General features: G+C 39.0%; 1 long non-coding RNA gene across 2 annotated transcripts in view; it reads right to left on the reverse strand.

The window, feature by feature from the left end:
• LOC108534420 (uncharacterized) overlaps nucleotides 1–17,276 on the reverse strand; it is a 226,256-nt gene that overhangs the window by 154,912 nt on the left and 54,068 nt on the right. For both annotated transcript variants that reach the window (XR_001886968.1, XR_001886969.1), the window contains exons 2-3: nucleotides 16,297–16,423; nucleotides 13,830–14,003 (exon numbers count right to left, since the gene is read on the reverse strand). This is a non-coding gene — a long non-coding RNA (uncharacterized LOC108534420). The remainder of the gene's footprint in view (nucleotides 1–13,829; nucleotides 14,004–16,296; nucleotides 16,424–17,276) is intronic.

Consider the following 17,276-nt stretch of genomic DNA (forward strand, 5'->3'; position numbering starts at 1 on the left):
CCCACCATGTTCTTGGGACACCCCTTTGGATTTCGTCACCCAGGCTACCTTCCCTTCTTGCTTCTAAGTCAGCAAGAGACTAGAAAGTGGCAAACACAAGAGTCTGGGTTTTCTCCCCCAGCTCTTTCCCTATTCTGGCATCAGGGTCTGGAAAGGCCTGTATTTCTATGACTCATATTCCTAGTAGGGCAGCCACTTCTCCATAGTTCCAGCTTCCACCTCATGGGGTCTTAGCAGTGAACACGGCTCCTTAGTTTCCACACTCACGAGTCTCTGGATACCTCAGCATCTCCTGTTGATTTTCTAAGTCCTGCACATGCTTCTGTAAATCATCCTTCATTAAATTTTCTTCAGAATCTTATCGCCATGTTTCCTGTGCCTCTTATAAGAGGTGCCTAACTGGTTAATCTCCCAAAAGTTCTTCTTGGAGGAGAGAACTTCAACTTTAAAGCTCAGGTTGGGCCTCTAAGACCTTATATCAATATCCAGCACACTTAAGATAAAGAATAAAAGGAGTTGTTGGGAAAGTTTCAAATATAAAACACAGATCACATTCAATGTGAGGCATCAGACTGTGACAGGCTGCGCACAGCATACTTATTTATACCCTGTGCAAAGCCCAGTCAACTGATAGAGAGAAAAAAAGACAACACATCCATTGAAGACATTTTCACCTCCTTTCAGTCCCAGCGTGTCACGCTGTGAATCTGTTAACTTTGACAGGTCTCAAATGTTCAGCTATGCCAACCTCCCTTGTCAACATTCTTGAACTACCTGTAACTGTAACCCTTTCAAAAGCCCTTTAAGTAAGAAATACACAGCTCTTTTCCATGTTACAAAGTTTGTTATTTATCTCAGCTAAAGTAGGTCCTGCATCATTAGTAAAATCAAATTTTGCCCCCTGTGATGTTACAATTTTAAAGCCTTGACAGATGGTTAATGAGGATTTTGCCTTCCCTCTGTGCAGAGCTCCCCTAAATAACATGTGCTTATCTTATTCACCAGGTGTCAGTCCAACTAATAAAAAGGAATACAAATGATTTTTCAATATCTCAGTAACTCGAATCATAATTTTGTTTTCCTTCCATTTACAGAAGCAGCATGGTGAAACAGAATCAATGTCCTCTAGACAAAATATCATTACACTTGGAATTAAAAATGTATTCTCAATTTTGCTGTGTTAATAAATGGCTTTACGGTTACTGTAGTCATAAAATGAGTAAGTGGTTTGAATTGACTTTCAGTCCCTTAGTGATGTCATCAATACCTTTTGTGACCTTAATAGAGTAATTAATAAACATTATCCAACAGGCCAATAAGGACCAACAAGTGCAGGGGCATTTGCAAGGAGTGTTCACCAGGAAGGCGTGGGAGAGTGTGTGCGTGTATGTATGTAGGTGCGCATCAAGATTTCATTTGAACATAGTTCCCTCTGCCTTGGAGCACTGGCACAGGATTTTTCCCTACAAAGTCTCCCTAGATCCTGGTGTAATTCACTAGAGTCCATTCAGAAGGTACAGAACTTTTTCAAATGGAAAAGAATAAGGAAAGCTTTCCACGTGGGATCAAACAGCTGGTCTAAATGGGAAGAGGTAAAGTCAGCTTCAGGTGCCACAGACATTCCACAGACATTCCTGCCAACTCTAGTCACCTCAGAAGTCCTAACCTTGGGACCGACTCCCCATAGCAGCCCAGTAGCATAACCTCTTGGAAATCGGAGTCGGAATCCTGTGGCAAACTTTACAAAGGAATGAGGAATAGGAATTTTATTTATTTATTTATTTATTTTTTGAGACGGAGTCTCGCTCTGTCCCCCAGGCTGGAGTGCAGTGGCGCGATGTCAGCTCACTGCAAGCTCCGCCTCCCGGGTTCACGACATTCTCCTGCCTGAGCCTCCCGAGTAGCTGGGACTACAGGCGCCTGCCACCATGCCCAGCTAATTTTTTGTATTTTTAGTAGAGATGGGGTTTCACTGTGTTAGCGAGGATGGTCTCGATCTCCTGACCTCGTGATCCACCCGCCTCGGACTCCTAAAGTGCTGGGATTACAGGCTTGAGCCACCGCGCCCGGCCAGGAATTTTATTCTAAGGAAGTGGAGGGTTTTATTTCTAACCATTTGCCTTTGGTGTCCCTTGGTTTTCCCACATCACTGTCCCTCGAAGCAATACTCAAGCTGTGCCAATAAACATCCTTCGGCCAATGGTTCACAGTTATTTTCCTGAAAGAATGCTTAAAATTTTATCTGATTATAGCAAGTGTTTGGCTCATCAAAGACATCCCCTTAATTCCCTTTGTTTTACTAATAACCAGTCATATTCCTTATCACTTGAACATTACCTCAATCAATGAATATACTTTCATCTGAGATCAAATAAACTAGGTATTTTACTTAGATGTGCATTCATGATACAGATAAATGGATAATTTCCATTCCATTTTGTTTTCTGTTAGTTTGGTTGTTTTTTTTTTTAATTTAGTTTAGTTGTTTTATCTTTTTCTTTTTTTTTTTTTGAGGCAGGATCTTGCTCTGTTACCCAGACTGAAGTGCAGTGACCTGACCACAGTTCACTGCAGCCTCAAACTTTTAGACTCAAGCAATCCTCCTTCCTCAGCCTCTAAAGTAGCTGGGAATCCAGAGGTGCACCACCGTGCATGGCTAATAAAAAAAAAAAAATTGGTGTGGAGATGGGTTTTTGCTATGTTGCCCAAGCTAAATTAAGTTTTTGATATACTGAAATTTCTAAAATAATGAGGATTCTTGACTGGCTAGTAAACAGAGAATTAGATTTATACCGACTACTCCTTTTTATAAGTGACTATGGCTTCTCAGTATTGCTGAATAAATAAAAGAGAAAGACATGTTTGACAAAAATATGCTTAAACATGTGATTAATGGGGCAATTCACCATAGCACAGGAAACAGCCTGACAACCATCTGGCCATCTCCCTAAACCCATTGCTCTTCTAATATTGTGCCTGGAGAGCAAGGAAACACCATTGACATTGTCCTGTTCTGAGCCTCCTGCCCTTTGATTTTTCCATAATGGGCATAACCGTCACAGTGATTTGAAGTTGCTTGTTCACCTAAAGTCCATTTATCAGTATTGTTTTGTTCCTATTAATAGAATAAGAGAAATAGTGGAAATCTTTTAAGTCAATGAATCGGAGCATCAGAAAGAGTGAAAAATAATTGCAACACTATTTGAAGTCATTCTGATTTCAGAAGAAAGTTTAACAACTTTCTGCCTTCACTGAATTATCCCTAACGTTGTTCAAATATCAAGCTAAATATCCCCAATGTTGTTCAAATATCAGTGATTATTGACATTCCTTAATAAACAACACTCAAGTGACATGCCTTCCTTGTAGTGTAGCTTCTGTTTAGGTTTGCTTTGTCCTTTTCTGCTAAGAATTTTACCCTCTTATCACACTTCAATTTACTTACATAATTTCCTTTTAGACTAGGTGTTCCTTCAGGAAAGCAGACTCTTTTACCTAGTGTCTTCAGATAGCAAAATGACGGACAATGATGGACTCTCAGACATAATTGTTGTATTGATAGAATAGATTTAAACAAACTAATAACACCACATTTATATTCCAAAAGAAAGCCTGGGCTGTGTCTCCATCTCTGATTAAAATGTAGAGTCAAGTTCAAATAGGAGTGCTTACATGCAGCCTCCTCTCCGTATTGCCCTGAAGTTATACAGGTGCAAACTATAAACACTTCCAGAAACTCAAAATCATTTAATCCAAACTTCTCATTTCACAAATGAGAAAATGGGCTCAGCAATATGAAATGATTAATTCAGGGATGCAATAGACTTTCTCTCCTGTTGGAGTCAAAGCAGAGGCTGGGCACACTGTAGTGTGCGATAAACTGAAGTGGGGAGAGAAAAGGGTTGGTGGGTCTCAGCACCAGCTATTCTACAGCAACTACTGCAGTGGGAGCAGCCAAGGCCTCTCCTCAGAGCCCCAACCCTGAAAGATGTTCCTCAATTCCTTTTTCATGGAGCATGACTCTCTGCCTTCTAATAGAGTATCATTCTTAGCTACAAATGTTAAAATATGGAAATCCCGGTGGCACTCACTGTTGACGGCTCCCCAGTTGCCTCTGGTTTTGTTCACATTGCTGTTAGGGCTCAATCTGAAACCAGTGCTTTCAGCCTGCATTAGAATCACCCAGATAACCTGTTAAAACACAGATAGTAGAGCCCCAGACCCAGAGGCTGTAATTCAATAGGTGTCTGGTGAGGCTAAAGGATGGACACTTCTAACCAGTTCCCAAGTAATGTTGATGCTGCTAATCTGGGAACTACACTGTGGGAATAACTTGTCTAGATCAATCAGGGCAATTCTGTTTTCTTTGCCAGTGATTAGTTTAGACATCAGTATGTGAAATAAATCTGATTTACAAACTGATAAGTATTTATTGTGCACATATTATGTGCCATACCTAGTTCTGTGCACATGGCATACATTAGTCAACAAAACAAAAATCCCTGACCATGTGGAACTTATATTATGCACCTAATCACATCATGCACCTATGAACCAAAAGCAGGATTACTATACAGCAGCTGTTGAGGAGCACTGGATTGGAAGTCAGGGATCAGAGTACCCACAATGATTCAGCCACTAGTTACATATAGGTATACTTCACAGATATTGTAGGTTCAGTTCCAAATTGCCACAATACAACAAATAGCACAATGAGGGAAATCACACAGATTTATTGGTTTCCCAGTGCATAGAAAAGGTATGTTTATCCTAGAATATCGTCTATTAAATGTGCAGTAGCATTATGTCTTACGGGGCAAAACAATGTATATACTTTAAAAACTACTTAATTGCTAAAAAATGCTCATAGTCATCTCAGCCTTCAGTGAGCCGTAATAATTTTTCTGGTGGAGGGTAGTCTTGCCTCAATGTTGATGGCTGCTGTCTAATCAGGGTGGTGTTTACTGAAGTTGAGGGTGACTCTGCCAACTTTTAAAATAAAACAAATATGAAGTTTTCCATATCGATTGACTCTACCTTTCACAAAGATTTCTCTGTAGCATGCGATGCTGTTGGCTAGCATTTCACCCAAAGTAGAACTTCTTTCAGAATTGTAGTCAGTCCTCTCCAACCCTGCTGCTGCTTCCTCAAATTATTTTATGTAATATTCTAAAGCCTTTGTGGTCATTTCAACAATGACCACAGGAGTAGATTCCATCTCAAGAAACCACTTTTGTTTGTGCTTATCCATAAGAAACAACTCAACTGTTTAAGTTCTCTTATAAGATTGCAGCAGTTCAGGCACATCTTCAGGCTCTACTTCTAATCCTAGTTCTCTTGTTATTTGCACCACATCTGCAGTGACTTCTCCCACTGAAGTCTTGAACTCCTCAGTCATCCATGAGGGCTGGAGCCAACTTCTTCCAAACTCCTGTTAATGTTGATATTTTGATCTTCTCCTGTGGATCTCAAATGTTCAAATGTTCTTTTTTTTTTTTTTCTTTAGACAGAGTCTCGCTCTGTCGCCCAGGCTGGAGTGCAGTGGCATGATCTCAGCTCACTGCAAGCTCCGCCTCCCAGGTTCACGCCATTCTCCTGCCTCAGTCTCCCAAGTAGCTGGGACTACAGGCACCCGCCACCAAACCTGGCTAATTTTTTGTATTTTTAGTAGAGACGGGGTTTCACCATGTTAGCCAGGATGGTCTTGATCTTCTGACCTTGTGATCCGCCTGCCTCAGCCTCCCAAAGTGCTGCGATTACAGGCATGAGCCACCGCACCTGGCCTCACATGTTCTTAATAGTATCTGGAATGGCAACTCCTTTCCACCATGTTTAGCTACTTTTTTTTTTTTTTCTTTTTCTGTAGAAACCAGGTTTCACTATGTTGACCAGGCTGGCTGGTCTCAAATCCAGAAGGTTTTCAATTTACTTTGCCCAGATCCATTAGAGAAATTGCTATCTATGGCAGCTATAGCCTTACAAAATACATTTTTTAAATAATAAGACTTGGAAGTCAAAATGACTCCCAAACTCGTGGGCTGCAGAATGGATGTGGTGTTAGCAGTCATGAAAACCACATTAATCTCTTTGTACACATCCATGAGGGCTCTTGGGTGACTAGACACATTGTCAACTAGCAGTAACATTTTGAAATAAATCTTTTTTTTCTGAGCAGTAGGTCTTAACAGTGGGCTAAAAATATTCAGTAAACTCTGCAATAAACAGATGTGATATAATCCAGGATTTATTGTTCCACTGATAGCGCAAAGACAGAGTATTTAGCATAATTCTTACGGTCCTTAGTATTTTCAGAATGGAAATGAGTATGGCTTCAACTTAAAGTCACCAGTTGCAGCATCTGCTAAAAAGAGTCAGCCTGTCCTTTGAAGCTTTGAAGCTTTGAAGCCAGGCATCGACTTCTTCTCTCTAGTTATGAAAGTCCTAGATGGTATCCTAAAATAGAAGGCTGTTGCATCTGCTTGGAAAATGTGTCTTTTAGCATCACCACCTTCATTAATTCTCTTATCTAGAACTTCTGGATCACTTGCTGTAGCTTCTCCATCAGCATTTGCTGCTTCACCTTGCACATTTATGTTATAGCTTCTTTCTCTAAAGTTCATTAATCAACCACTGCTAGCTTCAAACTTTTCTTCTGAAGCTTTCTTGCCTCTCTCAGCCTTTATGTAATTGAAGACAGGTAAGGCTTTGCTCTGGATGAGGCTTTGGCTCAAGGAAATGTAGGAGCAGATTTACTCTTCTATTCAGTCCACTAAAACTTTCTCCATGTCAGCAATAAGGTTCTTTCACTTTCTTATCATTTGTGTGTTTGCTGGAGTGGCATGTTTAATTTCCTGCAGGAACTTTTCCTTTGCATTCATCACTTTGCTAACCATTTAACTCAAGCAGCCTAGTTTTCAGCCTATCTGTATTTTTGACATGCCTTTCTCACCAAACTTAACCACTTCTAGCTTTAGATTTAAAATGAGAGATGTGTGACTCTTCTTTTTGTCTGAACACTTAGAGGCCATTGTAGGATTATTACCTGGCCTCATTTTACTATTGTTGTGTCTCAGGGAATAGGAAGGCCTGAGAAAAGTGAGAGAGATGGGGAACAGATTGGTGGAGCAGTCAGAACATGTACAACATTCATTGCTTAAGTTTGCCATCTTATACAAGTGTGGTTCGTGGTACCCCAAAACGATTACAAGAGTAACATCAAAAATCACAGATCACAGATCACCACAACTGGTATAAGAATATTTTTTTAAAAGTTTAAAATATTATGAAAATTAACAAAATGTTACACAAAGACAGAAAGCGAGGACATGCTGTTTGAAAAAAAAAAAATGACTCCAATAGACTTGCTGGACGCAGGATTGCCACAAACCTTCAATGTGTTAAAAACACAGTATCTGCAAAGTGCAATAAAGAGCAATAAAACGAGATATGCCTGTGTTAGGATTATTACTTGACTCTCTGGGGCCCAGGATGCTCAGCAAAAAATGAAGGGGTTAGATTGCAACATCTCCTAGATTTTCTTCCAGCTTTAACATTCAATTTCAACCCAGCAAATCTTTTACAGCTGTAATGTAGCAATTACCAGCCATGAAGTCAGGAATATACCAGTACAAGTCCACAGAAACAACTTCACACACTTTGGCCTGTGTATGGCTGGGAAAGGCCAGAGTCTGGTGGATCACAACCTCAAGAAATATAGCCACATTGTCAAGAAGGCTTCAGGTCTAATTTAAAAACTGAGTCAGAAATTAGGATGGGCATTCCAGAGAATAGCGCAAACGCTAACAAAAATACGTACAGATTGTGCTGAAATGCAGTAACGACTATTGATCCTCAGTTAGATTTTCAAGTCACGATTGCACATATAGGTCTCAGTCAATAGCACCTTGTTTTAAATAGATTGTACAAAGAATTTCCCAGGTGTTAACTCTGTCTTTCACACACTACTCTGTGTGTGTGTGTCCATTACTACTTTTTTCTTTCTTTCAACTTTTATTTTAGGTTCAGGGACTGCATGTGCAGGTTTGTTACATGGGTAAATTGTGTGCCATCAGCATTTTAAAAAAATAATTTGAGCAACTTGTAGTCCTGGTGTCCCATTACCCTCACCAGACAACCCCTAAAGCTAGGAAATCATAATTGATACCACACTACCTTCCAACACATAAAGGCCATTTAAATTTCACCAGTTCTTCCAGTGAGATCTTTTTATTCTGTCCGGTTCCAGGATTCCATTCAAGAGTACACATTGCAGCTGGGCACAGTGGCTCACGCCTGTAATCCCAGTACTTTGGAAGGCTGAGGTGGGAGCATCACCTGACATCAGGAGTTCAAGACCAGCCTGGCAAACATGGCAAAACCCCGTCTCTACTGAAAATACAAAAAAAAAAAAAAAAAAATTTAGCCAGGCATGATGGTGCATGCCTGTGATTCCAGCTACCTGGGAGGCTGAAGCAGGAGAATCCCGTGAACCAGGGAGGTGGAGACTTCAGTGAGCCGAGATTGTGCCACTGCACTCCAGCCTGGGCAACAGAGTGAGACTCCACCTCAAAACAAGAAAAAGAAAAAAGAGTACACATTGCATTTAATTTTCTCACCTCTTCGGTTTTCCTCTAACTGGAAGATTTCCTGCATCTTTCTATATTCTTCTTGAGAGTCACAGTTTTTAAACATTATTGGATGAACTGGAACTTGACCTGAGGTTTCCTAATTACTAGACTCAGGTCATGCTTTCTTGGTTGAAAAGCAACAACACAGAAATTGTGCACTTTTCTCCAAGCTGCACATTGGGGCACTTGATGTTCACATAACCTGCCAGTGAAGTAGTTAACTTTAAATCAGTTGGCTTTTTTTTTTTTTTTTAATTAGGTTTCTCCACAATGTCACATTTTTCCTCGTGGTAACTGATACATTCAATTTTATAGGGAGATAGTCCAGGATTATGTTAATATCCTGTTCCTCATCTAACCTCCACCCACCAGCCTTGGCCTGTATTGACAACTCTCTCCAGAATCAATTACCACAATGATGGTGGGTAAGAGGTGTTTTTCCATTTCATCATTTTTTTTTTTACACTGATTAGTAGCATTCTACCATAAGGAAGATCTTTTCTTTTCCTCCAGTTATTTACTGATTCATTCATTTAGTTATACAAGTATAGACCTATAGATTTCTATTTTATTCAATAGATTATATCCCATCACTATTATTACCTATTTGGAGATTCCAGTTATCCCAAATTTGGCCAGTGGGGGCCTTCAAAGTGGCTCAGATGTCATGACATGTTTCTATCATTTTTTCAGTATTTTCTTACTTTCTGGCACAATAAGATATTCCAAGCTTATTTTGAATTTTCCATGCCCTAGCCAACTAATCAACAATTTCTCCAAAGAGCCCTAGTTCCTTCAGTGTACAATGTGCTCTGTGTTTACTGTGCTCATTGCTTCTACAGTGTCAATGCTTCTAGACCTATTGAGTGGACAGAGCCAGAAAACATGGGTATATCGCCATGCACAGACTTATGCACACATCCATACATATATCTTTAACAATTCCACACCTAGGCCAGGCGTGTTGGCTCATGCCTGTAATCCCAGCACTCTGGGAGGTCGAGGCAGGCAGATCACCTGAGGTCAGGAGTTCAGGACCAGCCTGACCAACATGGAGAAACCCTGTCTCTACTACAAATACAAAATTAACTGGGCATGGTGGCATGTGCCTGTAATCCCAGCTACTCAGGAGGCTAAGGCAGGAGAATCACTTGAACCCGGGAGGCAGAGGTTGCAGTGAGTCGAGAACGTGCCATTGCACTCCAGCCTAGGCAACAAGAGTGAAAATCCATCTCAAAATAATAATAATAATAATAATTCCACACCTAAATATCTATAGGTATACACCTTTCACAATGAGTTCCTATCAATACTTCCAATTCTAATCCAACACTTCATGATTCTTGTTAGTCTTGTTTGTCAATACCTTCTCTAACAGTGTTAAACCTGGTTCTCTTCATCATCTTCACTACATTAACTAACATGATCAAGGCCAGCAGGCTGCCTTTTATCTCGAGGCCAGCGGGCTGCGTACCACAGAGCTCTGCACCCTCAGACACTGGTAGGCAAACTGCTGGGGGAAGGTCTTTACACCTCCCACATCATCTCTTGCCCTGAACCCCATAACCGTGGGCATGCCACTTGGAAACCACCATAGCCACTTCTCACCATCTCATGGCCCTGCTGTGACCCTGCTGCTAATTGCTCTGTGCTGAAAAGAGAAAGACCATTGTAACTGAAAATGAATAATGTCTGTGTAAGAATGGAGAGTGTCCTAGGGAAAATTGAATTGTAAGAGAAGGTAATTTTTGGCACCACTTAATCCTCTCCCTGTCTCTTCTAATGTGCTGGAACCCTACCTTCCCTTTCCTAGCACCAAGCATTCATCAGCCTGGTACTGCCTGCAAGCAGCCCAGGGAGCTTCACCAAGGATCTCGGGCCTACCTTGTCCCTCTTCTTCATTACCAAATCCTTTCTTACCTCCTCCTGTCTGCCATTTGACCGACCTCCTTTAGGTGTTAAGAGGAAAATTAACATGTCTGTCAGTGGTGGAATTTCAGATAGCACAGGGAAACTGATATTATGGCATTCAAACAGATATTGTAGGAGATATCTGGGGACAAGGCACCCTTACAGTACATCAAAAATATGACTCCACTCTGATTATTTCAGGTAAATACGCATGGCTCAGAGAGATTTTCTTCAGTATTTTAGATTCCATAGCAAAAGTAAAATCAGATAGAGAAGAAATGCAAAATGTATATATTATCAAAGTTTCTGAATAAGTGTTACAGACATTCTATTTTTTTGACAGTGAGTAAATCAGTCTTTGCAATTATTAGTCCTGGACTAATTTAGAAAGAAAATACCATTAAGCTGCCAAAATAAGCATCATACAATAATAATTAAAGTATATTTTTTAACTGTAGTAAATATTTTTCCCCAGTGCGGTTTTTTACTTATAACAAATACTACAAGGTAAAATTTAGATTTATTATCTTAATTACAACCGTAGACTCAAACCGTTACAGTAATGAAAACAGGATCTAATTACACAAAGGTGCCATGAGACTGATCCTTTTCTAAATGCTGTTATACAGCATTACTTATTTCATTTAATCCTCACGTGGACCCATTTGGCCTCTATATAGACGGCTGCTTATTAATATGCTAACATTTTTAACAATCAAAATATATTTAAGATAAATAGATGGCTTAAGTGACATTTTTCAAATATTTCACATTTGCATAATATGCATTTTAATTTAATAATGCTACTTAAGTCGTGTTTTAAGGAAGCAATTTCTCATAATGGGAAATCCGTTTTGTGTGGGATGTGAATTATACAATCATTACATCTATCCTGCAGAGGTTTTAAATTTAATTGTTTCAATGTCCAAGCAAAGATCCTCATGTTGGGGAATTAATGTTAGTGAATATTTTATACAGGAGAAAACAAGAAAAAACATTAAGCATTAATTCCAAAATTAGAATTCAGTGAGAACAAAACCAAACAAAAGAGGTGCATTTTCTCCATCCCACCNTATATTTAAGATAAATAGATGGCTTAAGTGACATTTTTCAAATATTTCACATTTGCATAATATGCATTTTAATTTAATAATGCTACTTAAGTCGTGTTTTAAGGAAGCAATTTCTCATAATGGGAAATCCGTTTTGTGTGGGATGTGAATTATACAATCATTACATCTATCCTGCAGAGGTTTTAAATTTAATTGTTTCAATGTCCAAGCAAAGATCCTCATGTTGGGGGAATTAATGTTAGTGAATATTTTTATACAGGAGAAAACAAGAAAAAACATTAAGCATTAATTCCAAAATTAGAATTCAGTGAGAACAAAACCAAACAAAAAGAGGTGCATTTTTCTCCATCCCACCAAAAAAAAGAAAGAAAGAAAGAAAGAAAGGAAGAAAGAAAGAAAGAAAGAAAGAAAGAAAGAAAGAAAGAAAGAAAGAAAGAAAGAAAGAAAGAAAGAAATTGCGTAGGAGAAGAAAATTATATTTCTTTCATTTTTTGATAAAATGTAAGTAGTCTCTTAACATACGGAAACAAAAACATGGAGAAGGTCAACTCACTCAGGGGGTTACTGAAAAGATATTCAGCGGATAAACAGCTGCTTTTGTCGCAATAGACAGGAAGGTTAAGGCTTCGGGGAAATTTCTCTACTGCTGCCTGCATCACTTACGTCAAATGTGGATCAAGGACCAGCAGCATTAGTATCACCTGGCACCTACTGAAATGCAGACTCTTGAACCCTATTCCAGACCTGCTGAGTCAGATCGTGAATTCACATAAATATTACAATATGTGCTAACTCACCTTCATCCAAACTATTCTCCTTGTAGCTACCAGAGAGATTAGGAAACTCGGGACTTAAGCATCCCCTTCTTAAAATTCTTCAATAGAGTCTGTTACACTTACAATAATCAAATTCTTGCCATGGTCTACAGGGCCCTAAGAGATCTGGTCCCTGCCTGCCCTCCCACCTCATCCAGAACTACTGTCGCCTGATCTCACTCTGTTCTCTTCACACTGGACATTTTTGGATTCCTCCAGTGTCTTAAGCTCTTCATACCTTCAGATCATCACACATATTTCTTCTGCAAGGAATCATCATCATTCACTTTACTTTTCATTTGATTAAATTCTATTCTCCTCCAGGTCTCTGTTCAAACTTGAGTACTTTCCTCAGAGAAGCTCTTTCTAAAACTTCACAACATAATAATCCCTCCTCCCAACTTCTTAGATATTCTCCATTTGGGTTTTTTGTCTTTCATAGCAATTTAGCTTTAAGTTAGTACTATGTGTGCATGGTCATATGTGCACTTATTTGTATAATTCCTATCTCCTTCACTAAGCTATAAGTCCTTTAAGGGCAGAAATAATTGTGTTTTGCTCAATACTGTGTATTTATCTTTTATAAAACTACCAAAACATTTACATTTATTGGGTTAGCAAATGTTGATAAAGAAGCAATGTTGAATAAAGACATGAAGTAAATTATTCTATGACAATTTTTAAAAATGTTATCTTTTATGATTTCTCTTAATCATAACAATTTCAAACACCAATAGATGGTATGGAAATTATTAAAATTGATCCTAGCTATGGATCGATTTTCATCATTCTATCCTTTCAACTTTGCTCAACATAGCCATAAATTCACAAATATTTATCAACTCTCCAAAAGAGAACAGGCTCTTGTCTTCTTCATCTCAAATACCTGATCAGCCTTGTATCTTCTTGTTTCTATCTGGATCACAAAAAAATACAAAATGTCTTCCTTCAGCCAAACTTACTGAAAGGGCACTGTTATAATTTTCCTGAAAGCCAAACCAAGCCAAAACTAATAACAGTTAAGAGATCTAAGACTCCTTTGATTTCTTATACCATCCAATGTAGTATTCATCTACTGGCTGACTGGACTTTCTGCCACCTTTGAAAATTCCAATGCAGAAGTTCCTGCAAAGGCAAATTTAGAATTTATTCCTCTCTTAGGACCATTATACGTCCTGCTTTCCAGTATCAATAACTCTATGCAAACAAGTTGGAAGTGAAGTAGCCACAGTAAAGGAGAGATACATCAAGTCTTCTGATTAGCTATGGCTGTATAACAAATTACCTCTAAAACAGCTGCTGAAAACAACCATTTTATTAAAGCTCACAATTCCTGGATGAAATCTGGGAAACACTAGCTGAAGCTATGCTTCTGTTCTACTTGATTTTAATTAATACAATACCTGCTGATGAGCTGGCTGGTCTGAAGAGTCCAGAATGGCTTCGTGCACATCCCTTGGCAGGCATGGCTGGAAGACTGCATTCAGTTGTGTCTGTGGCTGGAGTATCTACATTTGGCCTCCTCAACATTACAGTCTCAGGAGAGTTGGACTTCTTAAATGGAATCTCAGGAGGTCCTAGAGAGAGAATGTTTGAATAAATAGGAAGCAGAAGCTAACAGATTTTAAAGATTTGATTCTTGAAATTAGCATGCCCTAAATTCCACTATATTCTATTGTTCGATCAGTCAAACAATACCACTGCATTCATGGGAAGGGAACAGGCCCACCTCTCTATGGGATGTGTCAAAGAATGGTGCCATCTTTCCTTCACCATATTGAGAAGGTGAGTCTATGTGCCCTAAAGATTGATCATTGACACATTGTATATTGATGAATGGACACTCCTTGTAGTTAGCATATTGGCACAGACATAAAGGAGCTACTGGTGCAGTGACCCTACATCGGCCAACATACAGTGCAGATTGGTATGAGATATAAATATAGCTTTCATTCGTCATTTACTAATGCTAATGCTTGATAGTGTATAAATAGGGGAATTACTAAGGCAAGTAAAAGAGTTTCTGTCTTCATAAACACTCAGCCTAGTCAGAGAAAGAACATACAACAATACTGAAAATTGCAATAGAGTGGTCTAATTTCTAAAAAAGAAATATTACATAATATTACATAAAGCCTGGGACTGGGCCATCTTCACAGAGACTATAGTTGTTGGCAGAGAGTCAGCTGGAAAGGCAGTTCATTAGATGGCCCAGCTGGTACCATGATCAGATAGTAGTTCATATGGCACCACGGTAAGCCGAGAGTGTAGGGCACGCTGGAGGAGATGCAGGCTTTAGTCTGCCTATAGCTGACGAATGAGCCAACGATGATGGATAACATCTTCTAACATGTTAGACTAACTGTGCAGTTTATCCAAAAGGACAGTAATTCTTGAGGAATGGGGAGAGGCACCACCACTATCCAATTTTTTTAAATCACATATGTCTTATCCGGTTCTCAAGTGTATGGTGATTTGCTCCCTTAGAGAGAAATGGCACTGTTTGAGAATCACAGCAGCAGTGAATGGCTGTAATGTGGAGAAGTGTCTTTGCAGATTCCAAGTGTGCCATTGGAAGGGTCGGGGGTGGGGGGATGTTAGAGAACTGCGACTCTACCTCATCACAGGCTAAGGACATTCACTTTAGGAATGCCACTTTGGACAAAGAACCAAAGAGGAACTGCAGATAGAAAAGATGTAATGCTTCCTAATTGGCATGCTGAAAACCTGTTTTTCAGAGAGAATGAGGGTGCCAATTATAGCAAGGGCAGCAGTAAAAAAGGGAAAAGATTAATAATCTGGGGTATTCTGGAAAGAGAATCAGCAATACTTGATTACTGATATACTGTGGAAGATGAAGCAGTAAAAGATGATTCTAAAGCTGCTTTTTGCTTGCGTGAGAGTGGATTCTGGCATCATTAACAAGAAAAAGAAAATCATTTTAGGTAAATGGTAATGAGATCAGTTCAGTCTATGTTGACATTGAGGTATGGTGAAATATAAAATGCAGTCTTTCCAATGGGTAGGAAATGTATACACACACACACGCACACGCATATGTATGTGTTTATAGATGTACAGTTGACCCTTTAACAACACAGGTTTGAAATGAGTGGGTGCACTTATATATGGATTTTCTTCCATCTCTGCCACGCTTAAGACAACAAGACCAACCCCTCTTCTTTCTCCTCCTCCTCAGCCTACTCAATGTGAAGATGACGAGAATGAAGACTTTTATGATGACCCATTCCACTTAATGAATTAGAAACTGATTTTCACTCTTTTATGATTTTCTTAACACTTTCTTTCCTCTGGCTTACTTTATTTTAAGAATATAGTATATAACACATACAACATACACATTATGTGCTAATTGACTATGACATCAATAAGGCTTCTGGTCAACAGTAGACTACAGATACTTAAGTTGCGGGAGAGTCAAAAGTTATACAAGGATTTTTGACTAGGCAGGAGGTCGGTGCCCCACCCCCAACACTGTTCAGGGTCAGCGGCGTATGTTTATATATGTGTGTGTATGTGTATAAAGATATGTATGTAAAAATATACACACATATGTACACACACACTACGTAGACATGTTATGTTATATATGTGTGTATAATCTTAGGAAAGAAAAGATGTGTGTGAAAAGTTAGTGAATAGGATTGATTGCTTCATTCACTCATTAAATATTTACTGTGCACCCATCACTATGGAAAAGCTATTCTAGTAGGCTCTAGGGATAGAATAATAAAATAAATAATCAAAAATCTCTACCTTGTGGAATGTGCATTTTATACAGGGAGGAAAAATATATAATAGCTATAGATGGATACAGATAGATATAGGTGTAGATATGGGTGCACTCACATCAACAAATATTGAGGGACTCCTCCTTTGGGCCAACTGACTCCTCTTCGTGGCCGACATCAGAAGAAGACTGTTACATTTCCACAGTTGTTTCAAATTAATCGCCCTTGAGTTGAGAGGCAGAAGCCTGGAGCAGAAAAAACAAAGAATAACACAGATCTGAGAACTATGTCTACAAAAGGATGTGCATGTGGGTATGGACATAAGGAAATAACCAAATGCAAACAGATCAAGAGCCAACTGTATTTCAATAAAATTATATTGAAAGGACTAAAAAATCCTTTGATGTTGATTCTTCAAACAATCATTTGGGCCTCTGGACATTCGTGAATATGAAGCAGGCCATAAATGACGTGGAGCTCCCAGGGATGATAGAGAATGAACCAGCAAGAACTTCACGGAGGCCTGTAAAGCTAGTTACACACAGTCATCTGTGTTTTTTCCCCTTCTAGTGGTACAGACACGTATGGCCACTTTAAAACATGTTGAAGATTTTGGAGCATAAGACAGATGGAACCTACGTTCCTGAATCACATCATGGAAAAACATCATCTAAAAATCAGTCGTATCCATTTCGAAGTTTGCAAGCAAAAAATAACACTTTTCAATGTATAAGATTTGGGAGTTTATATGATAACCTTGACCACAGATATTGGCCAAAGAATGGGTAAATGTCAATGTACAGTAGAAAATATTTGCTGGGAATTTGAAGAAAATAATATATTTGTTGTTGTTTTGTTTAAGTTGTTTTTTCTTGCAAGAAGCTACAGCAAGAAAGTCTGCCTCTTCTTTTTCTGGATAGAGTTGTAGATGTTGAGATAACTAAGCTAATAAGGTAATAAGGAAAACAAGATGGTAATAAGGTAATAAAGGGCAATAAGGGGTCCAGACTGAGGAAAAGATGCCCGAAGTGGAATTAGGGGGAAAGAAAAAAACAAGAGACAGAAAACACAAATGGGGCTTTTGACTGGCTAAGCAAA

This window comes from Rhinopithecus bieti, unplaced genomic scaffold (genome assembly GCF_001698545.2).
Source record: "Rhinopithecus bieti isolate Rb0 unplaced genomic scaffold, ASM169854v2 scaffold_11565, whole genome shotgun sequence".
NCBI lineage: Eukaryota > Metazoa > Chordata > Mammalia > Primates > Cercopithecidae > Rhinopithecus > Rhinopithecus bieti.